We start from the raw sequence: 15,582 nt of genomic DNA, 5'->3' as shown, positions 1-15,582 counted from the left end.
TTTAAGATAGACAAGAAATTGAATTTCTTCCTATATCTAGCACCAGAGTGTCAAGTGATGGTTGCAAATGGAGGAACCATAAATTTCTCTTGAAAGTGCCATAATGTCAAGCTATCCATAGGAGAATATGTATTGAATAGTCCAATGCTTTCCATTCCAATGCGTGGTGCTAATGTTGTATTAGGAGTCCAATGGCTACAATCTTTGGGTACAATAGCTTTTAATTTTCAATAACGTTTCTTGAAATGTTTTTGGGAAGAAAAGGAATTTGAATTAAGGGGTATCGTAGGGAAACCAGGAAAGATAATCAGCTCTAATGGCATGACAAAGCTTCTAAAGAAATAAAAACGGGGTGTAATTGCACAATTATGTTCACTAGAGGTTCCCACATTGAAATCATCTATTTATCCATATCTCCAAAAAGTCTTGGACAATCATTCCAAGGTATTTGAGACTCCCAAAGGCCTCCCACCTATTCGTGGTCATGATAATGCTATTCATTTGATTCTAGGAAGTGTTCCTCCAAACATCAGGCCTTACAGATATCCCTATGCCCAAAAGAGTGAAATTGAACATATGGTTGTAGAAAAGCTAGAGGCTAGTATAATTAAACCCAGTCAAAGTTCTTTCTTTGCTCCAGTAGTATTGGTGCACAATAAGGATGGATCATAGCACATGTGTCCGGATTATAGGGAGCCCACAAAGCTCGCTATTAAAGATAAATTTCCCATTCCTGTCATTGATGAATTATTGGATGAATAACATGGAGAAATTTACTTCACCAAGTTGGATCTTCTTTCAGGATATCATCAAATCAGAATGAAGACTAAAGACATTCTGAAAACAACATTTAGAACTCATGAGAGTCATTATGATTTTTTGGTCATGCCTTTTGGCCTTACCAATGCACCTTCTACATTTCAAGGTTTTATGAATTCCATTTTCAAACCCTTCCTTAGAAAATTTGTGTTAGTATTTTTTGATGATATACTAATCTACAACAAGTCTTGGAAGGATTATGTTCAACATGTTGAGAGGGTGCTCAAACTATTGGAGGAGAAATAATTATATGCAAAAACCTCCAAATGTTTCTTTGGAGAACATGAGGTGGAATATATGGGTCATATTGTATCTCATGAAGGTGTTAAGGTAGACCCTAGAAAAATTAAAGCCATTAAGGAAAGTAAAATCCCCACATCCATAAAGCATCTGCGATGATTTCTCGAGTTGACAGGGTATTATCACAAGTTTGTTAAGAATTATGGGAGAATAGCAACACCTCTAATGACATTATTGAAGAAATATGCATTTTCTTCAACTCCATAGGCAACTAAGGCCTTTGAACATCTTAAAGAGGTAATGTGCCAAGCACCGGTCTTAGCTACACCAGACTTCACATAAACCTTTATTGTGGAATGTGATGCCTCAGGAAATGGAATTGGTGTTGTTTTAATTCAAGAAGGAAGACCCATTGCTTTTGAAAGTAGTCCAATCAAAGGAAAGTATTTACACAAAGCTATTTATGAGAAGGAAATGTTGGAAACACTACATGCACTTAATAAATGGCGACCTTGCCTAATGGGAAGACACTTCAAGGTAAAAACAGATCATGATAACCTTATATACTTTTTAGAACAAAGATTATCTTTAAAAGAGTAGAAAAATAGGTCACAAAGATGTTGGGTTATGACTTTGAAATCATCTACAAAAAAGGGAAGCAAAATGTTGTTGCAAATGCACTCTCAAGAAAGGATGAGGATGTGGAAGCATTGCTTTGTGTCATTTCTATTATCCAACCAAATTGGATAACCGAAGCAAGGGATGAATGGGAGAATGACGAAGAAGCGTGGGAACTCATTCAAAAGTTGCAGCAAGATCCCAATACATTTGATACATTTAGCTGGAAAAATGGTTCATTATGCTACAAAGATCACTTATACCTTTGTAAGAATTCCCAACTCAAACAAAATATTCTTCTGGAATTGCACACCTCTCCCTTAGGATGGCACTCAGGATTTTTAAAAACTTACTACATGGTTAAGAAGGAATTTTTTGGGTATGACCTCAAATATGATATTCAAACTTTTGTGGCAGAATATTTGGTTTGCCAACAAAATAAAGTTGAGACAATTAAGACCCCGGGTCTATTACAACCTTTATTCATTCCAAGTCAACGTTGGGAGAAGGTTTCAATGGATTTTATCACAGGTTTACGCAAGTCCGAAGGAAAGAGTGTCATCATGGTGGTAGTGGATAGAATTACCAAGTATGCACAATTTTGTGCATTATCTTATCCATTTAAAGCCAGTGCATTTGCTACTACATTTATGGAAACAATTCAAAAGCTACATGGAAACCCAAATATTATTGTAAGTGACAGAGATCCCATTTTCACTAGAAATTTTTGGACGGAATTATTTTCTTGTCTAGGTACTCAGTCAACTCATAACTCATCTTATCATCCTCAATCTATGGGAAAACTGAGATAGTGAACAAATGTTTGGAAGGATATATTCGTTGCTTTGTATCTGATAAACATACACAATGGCTCAAGTGGTTACCTCTGGCTGAATGGTGGTATAACACTTCCTTCCATACTACAGCAAAAATGACCCCATTTATGGCACTTTATGGATATCATCCACCATTCATCACATCATATTTAAGAGAAAATTATAAGGTTCAAGCAGTGCAAGATCACATCGAGCATTAACAACAAGTTCTCCAACTCTTAAAGGATAACCTCACTTTGGCGTAGAATAGGATGAAAAAACAGGCATATCAACATCGCAACGAAAGAATTTTTGATGTAGGCGGCTGGGTATTTCTATGGCTACAAGGTGTTGCAAAATATTGGTACTATGGTATGCAAATTGGAGCTTCCTACATCTTCCCGAGTGCACCCAGTTTTCCATGTTTCATGCTTAAAAAAGGTTATAGATGACAAGATTCCAGTTCAAACAATATTGCTAGAACTTGGCGAGGAAGGAAAAATCATATTGGAACCTGAAGCAGTCACAAAAAAAAGAGCTCGACAGCTACGAAATCAATCAATTTCAGAGTATCTCATCAAGTGGAAGAACTTACCAGCTAAAGATTCTGCATGGGAGGATGAGAATTTTATACATAAGCATCCAAAACTACTCAAGCGTTAAGGACAACACTTTTTTGAAGGAGAGGGGAATGTTAGGTCCCGATAATACTAGTGTATTCCCACATTTTTCTTGTCATTGTAGCCCCTTATTGCTATTGTTGTGCCCATGTTGTCCCCATAGTGTTATTATTGTGCCCCATAGAAGCCCACTATTGTTGTTGTTGTGCCCTTGAATTATTATTGTTATGTCGACTTTGATTATATTGTGACCCCTTAGACTCATATATATAGAAAGGAGGTTTTGTCATTTGAATCATCCAAGAATTTTTCATTTATGTAATGTAAAGGAGGTTTCCCCCTCGAAGAGGATAATTTTTAAGTCGTTGATCTATCTATTTTTGAGCTGGTTGCATAACACCGGGAGACAATCTCCGAGATGGGAAAATTCTCATCACCTATCACCTCATTTCTTGTCTAAGAAGGCCCTAGTGCAAGCATTCATGATGTCTACGATATTTCTCCTGCATGGTGGTTTACCTTCCCACCAACCAATGTGCGGGCTCCAACTCACCTCGGTCATTTCCATGTCGATGGCTCTACCAAGACATTCTAAGCATCCCTTTTGTGCTTTTTGTTATGAACTCCTGGGGTCATGACCACCGGGAAATGTCACCCTGGTATCCTTCTTTTAAGTAAACTTTGTGCGGCCCCGCAATAAGGTTTAAATGAACAAAGGTTATCACGTCAGGTCTTCCACCTATGCACACTATGAACCATTCACTAAAAAACTTCGCTATGGCTCCATTGCAATGACTCTATAATCGTTTGGGTTTACGCAAAAACTCAACCATCACCACTAAGGTTATGTGAAGCATGAATTGGTGCTATCCCTCCTGATCTTATGGAAAGATTACCCTTCCTGGGTTTGATTAAAGGTATAAACCATACATTCATGCACATGATTAACATTATTACAGACCTACAGTCATCACATTCAGGTTGATTCAATTTTCAGGCATAAACCACACAAATAGTCATCAAATAAACATCACTACAGGCTTGAGCCATGCAATGAACATATGTATGCTCATACCACATCTAATGGTATCACTCAGTGCAAACAATACTCATATAGATGGTTGCATTTGTGTATTTTCTGCATAAATAACATAGTGAAACACTACCGCAACAAGGCACACATTCATCAAAATTTTATCATTCAATCACAGTGAACCATGAATCAATCATACATTGAATACAATACCAATTTAATAATTCAACATGAACTCAATAAACAAGAATAAATTTTCAAACACTTATTTGGAATCAATATCGGAGTTGGAAACTAATATCGGGACTATAATTCTCCACCCAACCATAGACAGTTGCAGCTAAGCCTTACTTGCAACTGTCAACCCCGAGTCAAATTCCAAAGCTTGAGGTGGGGTGCTTCTGAGTGCTTGGATTCCTCCAACACAGCTAAAACAGGATGTCACAAGGTCATGTTTCCTTCATCTGCTAGGTAATCTCATTATAACTCATGCCATTTGGGCATATTCATAGTCATATCAATATTTCATTATACAAATAGCTCCAACTCACTTTTAGGAGAAGAGAGGCAACTATAAGGAAGGTTAATTATTATTTAAGTTGTCTATGGGTAAAGAAATCACTACTCCAGGTGGTTCATCAGTGATTCAAGCACCGAATCTTCAGCCCAGAGCAACTTTGAGTTGTTCATCAACTCTCACAAGCACCTTTCCAGGTGGTTCATCAGTGAGTCAAGCACTAGAGCTCCGGTTACACAGAAACTCTTGGTGGTTCATCAAACCTCACAAGCACCTTTCTAGGTGGTTCATCGGTGAGTCAAGCATTAGAGCTTCAGCTTCAGGGAAACTCCTAATGGTTCATCAACCCTCGCAAGCACCTTTTCAGGTGGTTCATAAGTGATTCAAACACCAGAACTTCAGCTTCAAGGAAACTCCCGGTGGTTCATAAGTGATTCAAGCACCAGAACTTCAGCTTCAAGGAAACTCCTGGTGGTTCATTAGGCCTCACAAGCACCTGCATCATTCTTCGCAGTCCAAAAGGTTCATCAAACCACAAGCTTCCAGTGGGTTCTTCAGCCTTAAAGGCAAGCCACATTCTCTAAACAAGTCACTCAGCAAGCCTTCTCAGAGGGTTCCTCAGCTGGTGTTCCCCTTTTCTAAGGCTTAATTTAATGTTCAAAATTACTCTCTCCCTTTTGGCTCTCTCTGTATTTTACATAGTCAAGATGAACATTGTGTTCTTGGCCAATATATTCCCCTTTTGTGTTTGTGCCCTGCGAGTCTGCACTTATATGATTCGAGGCATAATAATGTCTCCATTCCCTTCTCCAAAACTCATTAACTGCCTTTGCTTCCACGATTTTCACAACAGTCCACGACTTAACATCGTAACCCATGTTGTTCTTAAATTTGCGTCCTATCTTTGCTTGAATTTTGAGCTAAAGGACACTTGGACCAGTCCTTCCTCTTTCAATGCACATTCTGCACATTTAATTCCTTTAACCAACTAGGAATAATTATTTAAAACAACCATTTCCTCAAGAAACATCCTGCCTCAAGAAATGGAATCTCTCTCTTTAGACCCTCCCTATAAACATGCTTCCTTTATTAATCTCTTAGAAGGAGGAACTGCTACAAAACTTCTCTTGGAAGCACCAGATTGATTGATCACCTTACCCTCACTAGATGGACTACTACTACTTCTCATGCGTCAAAATCACCTACAACTTGCACTTTTCCTCATATGTACCCAATTGGGGTGTTTAAACGCAAGAGTCTCTACCAAAATACAAGCTCAATCACCTTGGTTGTTCATAGGATATCATAGTCCCCTCCCCCTTGAGGAGGAATACTGTCTCCACTGTTCAATAACCATAAAAAAACACAAACACATCTAATATGGAGCTTTATACACACAACTTTGTACAACATTTACAATTCTCCCTACTCAGAAAATAGGAAATTTTTATAGGCCATTTTGTCACATCCGATCAATAGGCCTCCTAATGGGATCAATAAACATCTTATTCCCCCTCATCATCATCTTACACAAAGACCTAAGCATGTCTCTTTCATTCCCCAGAGTTTCTGCCTGAAATTGTATCATCAGAGCCAGTTTTAGGACCAACTCTCCCTGACCTCTTGTTGGACAACGTTCACCTACAAGTTGCTCCACTGTGGCCGGTGTTTATCACCTACAGGTTGCTCCCCTTTACACTTTCGTTGGTTCTAGAAATTTGGGAAAAAGAGAGATATTCTGGAATCTTCCTCTTCCAGAAGCTTCCATAATATGTTATAGCCATTTACCTCAGATAAAACATTCGAATCCTATCCTACCCTACTTTGGAGTTTCCATCCCTTATCTTTTGATCCCATCCTCCCATCAAAGGTGGATCTAAAACCTTAGATTGGTAATTGGATAATAAATCCCAACTTACCCCACTCCTCTATATATTTACAACCTTCCATATGCAAGGGGTTGGCTTTTGGAGAGTGATTCTACCCTTATGCTATTGTGGTGAGAGGTTTCATTTCATGCATTTAGGGTGATTGGAGGTGCACATTGTGACAAGGAAAGGACAATTTAACCTTGGAGGAGCTCTTCTACAAGATCAACACCTATTTATGGTTGTAAACTCCTTCCATTTATATTAATGCAAAGAATTATCTGTTTTCCTATATGTGATGTTGTTATTTCATATATTTCAATACCATGTTGATCTATTGAATAGAGTATTTAGATGATACTACATAGATCTCGTAGTTTCTTGGCTTGTGTTATCTGACTGTGCAGGTTCTAATTTTGGCAATTGGAGTTGGAATTGGAGCATTCAAGCTAAAGAAGGAGCGAAGCCTGTGACGAATTCCAGGTAGGCTTCATTTTATCATCTATTTACTTTAAGGAAAGCATTAGGTTCCTTATTTCTCTGTTGTTCTAGGTTAGCCACCAAACCTAGGGGAGATACTTTTGTCCACAATTAGAAATCTAGTATCATAGAAAGGATATGTTGCCCTCATCAGTGTTTCCATTTTCCATGTGACTTCCTCAAGCCCAAAGTACCTCCACTGCATTTTCATTTGCTCTATGACTCTGTCCCAGAGAGTGAGCTATGTTAGAAAATTATATATTACGGAGCAATGGAACACATAAAATATTGCAGAAATATAAACACAGAAAACGCACAAAACAAGAGAGACACATATATAGGTGGTTCACCCAATTTAGGCTACGTCCACCCCGAACAGCCAGTCCTTCCTTTCTATTATCCAGCAAAATGAAGAGACACAACCTACAGCAAATCCGCTGTAATATCCTCTGTTTTCTCTCATAGTCTCACCTCTCTGTTTCTTGCTCACACACTGAATACACATCTATCACCCAGCCTCAAATAAATACCCTCATACAAAGAGAGGGGTTGCCTTCTAGGGAAAAAAACCCTAAACAAACATAAGTTCTACCGTTAGATCATCCGCCTAATGAACGGCCCAGATTGACTAGAAATTACTATACTTTTACAAGACAATTTTACATTTATTTTTGGCTTCGGGGGCGCTGCCCCCGAGCCCCCGCGGGGGGGGGGGGAAATTCCCCCCGCGTGGACGGGTGTACAAAACTTCCTGGGGTATACATCCGGCTGAAACAAAGACCTCTGAACAATCATGCTCCACACACAACAATCTCCCACTTGGAGAATGATTGTAGCAACTCCACTGCTGCTTCATTTGCTGGACAATGGCTCCTCTTTGGACCTGGCTGTTTCTCATCTTCATCATCATCCTTGAAGACCAATTGAAACTGAGCATGTTCTCAGTTTCTCCCTGGTTACAACTTTTGTTAGCATATATGCAGGATTCTGGCTAGTGTGTATCTTTTGCAGCTTCAACTCTCCATCTTCCAACACTGATCGTATGAAATGATACTTGAGCTGTATGTGTTTAGTCCTGGAATGAAATGCTGAGTTCTTTGCAAGATGAATGGCACTTTGGCTATCACTGTATAACGTGCCCATATCATGCTTCTTACCCAACTCACCCATAAACCTTTGTAACCAAATCATTTCTTTACTAGCCTCTGTAGCAGCAACATACTCTGCTTCTGTTGTTGAAAGTGCAACAACACTTTGGATTTTTGAAACCCAGCTGACAGTTGTTCCTCCAACAGTAAATACATATCCTGTAGTGCTCCTTCTGTTATCTCTGTCACCTGCCATATCTGCATCAACATATCCTTGTAGGGAGATGTTTGAACCACCAAAGCATAATGCTTGATTTGTGGTACCTTTCAAATATCTGAGAATCCATTTCACTGCCATCCAATGTTCCTTTCCTATACTGTTATGTACTTGCTTACAACTCCCACTGCATGTGCAATATCAGGCCTTGTGCAGACCATTGCATACATTAAGCTTCCAACTGCTGATGCATATGGAACTTTAGACATATAATCCATGTTTTCTTGGGTCTTTGGGCACATTTCCTTGCTAAGTTTGAAATGGCTAGCAAAAGGTGTACTAACTGGTTTTGCATTGTGCATGTTAAATCTTTTCAACACCTTTTGTATGTACTCATTCTGAGACAATGTTAATTTACGATTTTTCTTGTCTCTAGTTATTCTCATACCAAGGATTTGTTTTGCAGCTCCCAAATCCTTCATTGCAAATGAATTTGCCAATTTTCTTTTGAGCACATTTATTTCCTGCATGTTAGATCCTGCAACAAGCATGTCATCTACATACAATAACAATATAATATAGCTGCCATCATTTTGCTTTTTCAAATAAACACAATGATCAGAGTGACATCTAGTATAACCTTGTTCAGATATAAACTTGTCAAATTTTAGATACCACTGCCTTGGAGCCTGTTTTAAGCCATACAAGCTCTTCTTCAACCTGCACACTAGTTTCTCCTTCCCTTTCACCTCATATCCTTGTGGCTGCTGCATATATATCTCTTCCTCCAAATCCCCATGGAGAAAGGCTGTATTTACATCTAACTGCTCAAGATGCAAATCTTCAGCTGCTACAAGACTTAAAATAGTTCTGATTGAAGTCATTTTAACAATAGGAGAAAATATTTCATCAAAATCAATACCTTTCTTCTGTGCAAACCCCTTCACCACAAGTCTAGCTTTATACCTCTGTTTTCCTCCATCTTCTTCCTTCAGCCTGTAAACCCATTTATTTTGCAATGTTTTTTTACCTGCAGGCAACCTGACTAAGTCCCAAGTCTGGTTATGTGCTAAGGAGTCCATCTCTTCTTTCATGGCTTGCTCCCACTTCTTCCTGGTTTCTACCTGCACTGCTTCTTCATAACATTCGGGTTCACCAGAATCAGTCAACAATAAACAATATAATGAAGGAGAGTATCGTTCAGGGGGTCTACTTATCCTGGTAGATCTTCTAATGCCACTTTCAGGTTTTTGGGGTGCCTGTTGATGTTGTGGTGGTTGCTGTTGTTGATTATTATTATTTTCAGGCACCTTTACCTTTTTAGTGATGTCATCAAGAACTGCGTATTCCTTATTTTCGTTTTCTTTCTTCTTTTCCTGCAACTGATTCTTATACAAGACCTTTTCATTGAATATTACATCTCTGCTCCTAATGATTTTGTGATTTTCATAATCATATAAGCGATAACCAAAATCATTAACACCATATCCAATAAAGGTACATTTCTTTGACTTTGCCTCAAGCTTTGTTCTATTTTCTTTATCAATATGGACAAAGGCCTCACAACCAAAAGGCTTTAAAAAAGAGTAGTTTACCTTTTTACCTATCCATGCTTCCTCTGGAACACCAGCATCCAAGGAACTTGAAGGCCCTCTGTTTATTAGATAAACAACAGTATCTACAGCATCTGCCCAAAACTATAAAGGCAATCCTGCATGCAATCTCATGCACCTTGCACGCTCCATGAATGTTCTGTTCATCCTTTCTGACACACCATTTTCTTGTGGTGTTCTTGGAACTAAATTCCATGCTCTGAACAGTACCTATCAAACTCTTTGCTGCAATATTCACCTCCATTGTCTGATCTAAGACACTTCAATTTCTTTCCTGTCTCAATCTCAACCAAAGCTTTCCATTTCTTGAAAGTATCAAATACATCAGATTTATTCTTAATACAATAAATCCAAGTTTTTCTAGTTGCATCATCAATAAAGGTAACATAATAACGAGAGCCACCAAGAGATGATACCTGAGCAGGTCCCCATACATCTGTATGCACAAGCTCTAGTTTTTCGTTCTTCTTTTCTTTCCCAACTCTGAGAAATCTGACTCTCTTTTGTTTTCCATAAATGCAGTTCTCACAGAAGTCCAAATCAACATTCTTCAAACCCGACAACAAATTCCTTGAGTGAAGAATCTTCATCCCAACTCATGTGTCGGAGCCTATGATGCCATAAGGCTGCATCTGCTCCTTTGGAAGTTAAAGCATTAACAGAGTTAGAAATACCATTGCATAAACACAATGTACCAACCTTTTCACCTTTTGCTATTACCAGTGCTCCTTTGGTGACCTTCCAAGCTTTATCTCTGAAATTTGTCACACAACCTTCACCGCCTAACTGCCCTGTTGAAATCAGATTTTTCTTTACATCTGGAACATGCCTTACCTCCTTTAATAGCCATTGGTTTCCATTCTACTGTTTTACAAGAACCTTACCCATTCCAACGACTTTACAGGGTTTATCATCACCCAGACAAACTTGTCCAAAATCTCCTTGAACATAGTCATGAAAGTATTTCTTATCAGGTGTGGCATGGAATGAAGCCCCTGAATCTACCACCCAGGAATCAGTAATATTTTCGAAAGAAAGAATCAAAGCATCTTGTAAAACCTCACCTGTCACATTTGCTTCATGATTGTTTTCTTGATGTGTATCTCCTTTTTTTCCCTTCCGAGATCTACAGTCTTTCTTTAGGTGTCCTTTCTTTCCACATTTCCAGCACACTATTCCCGATCTGGACTTGGATCTGCCTTTCCTTGATTTATTGTGATATCCTGAGCTCTTTCCTCTTTCCATTTTTCTTCCTCTAGACTCTGCACTCAAAGCATTTCCCGATGTCTCACTAGAGCTTTTCCGTCGCATTTCCTCGCTAAGGATAGCACCGACAACATCATCAAACTTTAAAGTACTAGATCCAGAAACGGAGTTACTAATGGCCATTACCAAACCATTCCAACTTTCTGGTAATGAGCACAAGAATAACAGAGCTCTAACTTCATCATCAAAGTTTACCCCTACAGAACTTAACTGACTTGTAACTGTATTAAAATCATTTAAATGGTTTGCAACAGATCCACCTTCTGACATATTCATATTAAATAACCATTTCATAAGAAATACCTTGTTTGAGGCCGAGGGTTTTTCATATAGTTTCGACAACGCCTACATCAAACCCTCTGTCGTGGTTTCCTTCGAAATGTTGAAGGCGACTGACGCAGCAAGGCACAACCATATTGTTTTGAGTGCCTTTCTATCGAGAAGGTTCCATTCTTTGTCTTTCATACCCGTCGGCATCTTTGTTTTTCCGCCCAATGGTAGGTATAGATCTTTCTGATACAGATAATCTTCCATCTGCATCTTCCACAGCTAGAAGTTTTGGCCGTTAAATTTCTCGACCCTAAACTTACCATCTTCCGCCATTGCTCCCACTCGAACCAGGAACCCTCCTTTCCTACGAGTTTATCAGCCAAATAGACCTTCGGCTCTGATACCAGTTGTTAGAAAATTATATATTACGGAGCAATGGAACACATAAAATATTGCAGAAATATAAACACAGAAAACGCATAAAACAAGAGAGACACAGATATACGTGGTTCACCCAGTTTGGGCTACGTCCACCCCGAACAGCCAGTCCTTCCTTTCTATTATCCAGCAAAATGAAGAGACACAACCTACAGCAAATCCGCTGTAATATCCTTTGTTTTCTCTCACAGTCTCACCTCTCTGTTTCTCGCTCACACACTGAATACACATCTATCACCCAGCCTCAAATACAATAGCCTCATACAAAGAGAGGGGTTGCCTTCTAGGGCAAAAAACCCTAAACAAACATAAGTTATACCGTCAGATCATCCGCCTAATGAACGGCCCAGATTGACTAGAAATTAATATACTTTTACAAGGCAATTTTACATTTATTTTTGGCTTCAGGGGCGCTGCCCCCGAGCCCCCGCCGGGGGACCATTGGCCCCCGGACCCCCCAGCCGAGGGGGATGGGCCCCCTCGGACCCCCGCGGGGGGGACAAGTCCCCCCCGCGTGGAGGGGTGTACAAAACTTCCTGGGGTATACATCCGGCTGAAACAAAGACCTCTGAACAATCATGCTCCACACACAACAAGCTATCTCCAATCCAGGATGTATAGAGGTTCCGACTCGAGCTATCCCTCTGGTTTAACCTGTAACACAGTGCAATCAATAACATGATTAGTGTCTTGTACATATATTTTAAGTAATGAAACATGGAAAACATCATGAACCTTTATTGATGGTGGTAAGGATAATTTATAGGCCACTAAGCCAATCCTTTCAAGTATTTCAAAAGGCCCACAAAAACATGGTGCCCACTTGGCACATGACCCAATCTTCAAGGAACTTGTTGGGACTCAGAAATGTCATATTTTCATCCACCTTTTTCTTCACTATTCCTTACATTTCATCATCCCATTAACCTTTTATCATATCATTTTCATACATACATTTGCGTTTCACCTTCTTATTTTCCATTTTATTCATTTTTGTATTACAAGTGAATTTATGATTAAATATTAGAAAATATACATATTTATATATATATCTCAAGAATATGTGAGTTTTGTGATGTGTAGGAAATATGTGAAGAATTAATATCTCCTCCACCATATTAAGGAGATAATTATGCAAGCCTATTCCTAAGGAGAAAATCATGGAGGATTTGGTTGGCATATCTTATCCAATTCCTAAGGAGAAAATCATGGAGGATTTGGTTGGCATATCTTATCCAAGATATGTGAGAGATTTATGGAGGATTCAAAGGGATCATATTTTGTAATAATGGGAAAGTAGTTAAAAATGCTTGAGAGATTTGTGGGATCATATCTTGTAATAATGGGAAATTAGTTGAGAGTGCTTGAGAGAATATTGGATATGTAATTATGAGAAGGTTATCTTCCTCATGTATATAAGAGAGTGCTCTCTCTTCATTTTAATGAGGAAGAATGAATAATGAATAATGGAAAGGAATTCTTAGTTTTTCATCTTTTATTGTTATGCTTTCATGATTTGTAATTTAATTCTTGTAATATAATTTGATTCAATTCTTCACATGTTGTATTGCTTTTCTCTTATGCAATTTCCTGCTTTCCTAGTTAGTATTTCAATGCATTCCTAGATTAATTTGATTTCAATAATTTAGAATAGATTAGTTCCACTTCAATCCTGCATATATAGTGCATGTGTCTCGTAAGTCTACGAACCTTGGATTGACAAATTAAATAGTTGGGAAAATACTACAATAGAATTAAACGAACATAGTTTCACCCAACATTTTGGCGTCGTTGCCAAGGAGGCATGATGGATTGAAGTTTAGTTTGATTTTTCATGCAAGTGTGAATTTCAATTTCTGCAAGTGTGTTTGATTTTCTCAACTGTGAAGAGTGTTTGATGAATTCATGGTTCATGGTTGTAATTGAATAATTCAATTACTCAATTAATGAGCAGTCCTTGTAAGAGGGTTTAATTGAGTATTGAATTCAAGATTATTTCTGTGGTCCTTTTAATTCAATTTTTAGTGTGTTGATTTGGAAGAGTTTTTGTGAACTAAAACCTTGTAAAAGGATTAAAAACTCAGACAAGTATTAGCACTTTGGTTTTAGAATCTCTTTCAACATGATTTTATAATGAGTGTCAGCTTGGAACTACTCACTCAGATCCTTGCAGAAGTCGAAATCTCCTCTTCCCTGGAAAAGGAGATCTTAACAAGAATTGAAAGTTCAACTACTCCCCAAGAAATAAACGAAGATTCAACATCGGAAGAATCCTGTGTATCTGATGGCGAACAAACATTCGAACAGGAATTTGAGGAAGAAGAACAGCAGATCAGAGAAGAAGAACAGGAGTTACAATATTATCTAAGTGAGAGAAACTGTGCCTATCAAAGCTTTATCGAACAATGGTTCCAGGTAAGTACTAGATTAGATTCATCTTTTTATTTTTTAGTTGATTTGCAGTTACAGCAACTAGACTCATTCACTTCCGAATATTTTCATCCATCATTTAAAAATTTTCTTCTGGATATATTGTTGTTACTGCTACGTGAGTGGCTTCATTGGAAGTTTAACTACACGTAACTAATTTGTAAATTCTAATTAGTGTAGAGTAGCTAGGCTTTCATTTTTAGTTTTTGCTTTCATTTTCAGTTTTGCTTAGAATAAGTATGCTCTCCTCCGCGCTTAGTGCGATCGCGAGGATCAGAAAATAGGGATGATTTAGACTAATTTCAAGAATAAATAAATGTTTTGCAATATGCTTGATCAAAAACATCTTTCAATATGCAAATCATTGTGTCCATTTGTTAAAAAAATAAAGTCTAGAGAAAGTTTAGTTTCTTTCTAAATTTTAGTTTTTCATTGATTAAAAGAAAAAATATATATATTTAAGAAAAAAAAAAACTAACCATTTTTGTTTTTAAATATTGGATTAATTTCATTTTCTAGACTGTTAATAATAAAAATAACAAAATAAAAAAGATAAAAAATATAAAATATAAAAATAAAACAGTCAACCAGCGCACTCATGTATGGTTTCACACGGGTTATAGCTTGATAGTTGGAAGCTCTAAATCGGCGACGAACATTCTTGTCATCCAGGATTTGAATCTCAAATGTAAAATATTTCTTCAGATTCTTGACAATCATCACCAAAAATGGCAGTTTAATACCAAGTGTCGCAGCAGGATCTGCAGGGCATGTGATGTATGTTGTGTTCACATTTGGGCCAACAATTTCCAGAACATCGGACTGAATATCCTCATCTTGTAACCGTTTAATATGTCCATTTACAACTTCTTTGTCCCATATTTGCAATGGTTTGCTCCTAAGGCTGTAGAGGATTGAAAGAAAACCGGACTGGAAAGTATTCTTGAACATCTTGACAATCAGTTCATCTCTTCCTGAGAGTCGTGTCCTGATCAATTGATCTGCGTGAAAATTTTGATTCTGAGAAGAAGGACTTCTAATTGATGATGAATTCGTCCTCCGCGGCTACAAGAAGACTCAACCGAGCAATGCTTTGTCTGTTATAACCTTTATCCTTCTATGGAATCAACAGATGAATATCCGATGATAGGAGAATTCGGGGCTGACTGAGCCTCTGGTGGCTGCTGTGAATCTCTTCCCAGGTACAGATCCTGCCCCGCCTTAGAATTTGGCTGATCAGGCACAAAATT

The 15,582-nt window shown here is 38.1% G+C and overlaps 1 pseudogene; it reads right to left on the bottom strand.

Annotated features, from left to right (window-relative positions):
- Positions 1 to 15,283, bottom strand: part of LOC149228839 (uncharacterized) — a 178,299-nt pseudogene extending 163,016 nt beyond the window's left edge.
- Between the last annotated feature and the right edge of the window lie 299 nt (positions 15,284 to 15,582).

The sequence above is a fragment of the Pinus tabuliformis genome, chromosome J (assembly GCF_031772625.1).
Source record: "Pinus tabuliformis cultivar Carrire ecotype Pingquan chromosome J, CPIR1, whole genome shotgun sequence".
Classification (NCBI taxonomy): domain Eukaryota; kingdom Viridiplantae; phylum Streptophyta; class Pinopsida; order Pinales; family Pinaceae; genus Pinus; species Pinus tabuliformis.
This window is presented reverse-complemented; position numbering and strand designations above follow the sequence as displayed.